The sequence below is a fragment of the Acyrthosiphon pisum genome, chromosome A3 (genome assembly GCF_005508785.2).
Source record: "Acyrthosiphon pisum isolate AL4f chromosome A3, pea_aphid_22Mar2018_4r6ur, whole genome shotgun sequence".
Lineage (NCBI taxonomy): Eukaryota > Metazoa > Arthropoda > Insecta > Hemiptera > Aphididae > Acyrthosiphon > Acyrthosiphon pisum.
The window spans coordinates 39,141,386-39,142,163 of record NC_042496.1 but is presented as its reverse complement, the minus strand read 5'-3'; positions in this window follow the sequence as shown (position 1 = coordinate 39,142,163).

The window sequence follows — 778 nt, the reverse complement described above, 5'->3', positions numbered from 1 at the left end:
GTCATGCGTGCTACAGCAGTTAAGACATTTTCAAATCATAATATAAATATTAAAAAATAAGGTATGATTAAATACCTATTTGAGTAAATAAATAATTGATTTTGTTTGTATGATTTTTTGGCATAAATCTGGTTTAGCAACCTATCGATTTTTCAAATTTTTTTTTTCCAACATGTGTATTTTAGGGTTCTTTATAAGAATGTAAAAAAAAAAAAGCCCGGAGAAACTTCGTTTTGACGTTATTGATAAGAAACTTCAATAACTATGTATTTTCGTTACGCATATTTTTAAAAAAAAAAATACTTAGAAATTAGAACTGAATATTATTAATTTTTTTTTCATAATGTGTGGTTTTAACGGTGATTTCGAAATTGTTTGAATTTTTTTGCGGAAACTATTACTTTGGAAGTTTAAGCCATCCAAAGTTTGCTATTTTACGTTTATACGCATGTGAGAAACAATACTTTAATTCTTTTTTCCTTGGTCTTTTTTTCCGGGATTCCAAGCTTATTGTACATTCAATGATTTATTAATAAAGCAGTATTTATATAATTAATAAGTTATTTTTATTTTGGTACCCACAAGTTGAATTTTTAGAAATTTAAATTTGATATAGAATTATTTTAGGGTGGTGTGGGGAAAACTACAAATAATTATTCTATTTTTAAAATTTGATAAATTTTGTCAAAAATTCAACTTCAAATGCTTATAAAAAAATAATTATGTCTATGTATTTTTAATATTTTTCAGCTGCTATTGTAACAATGTATCAGGAGCC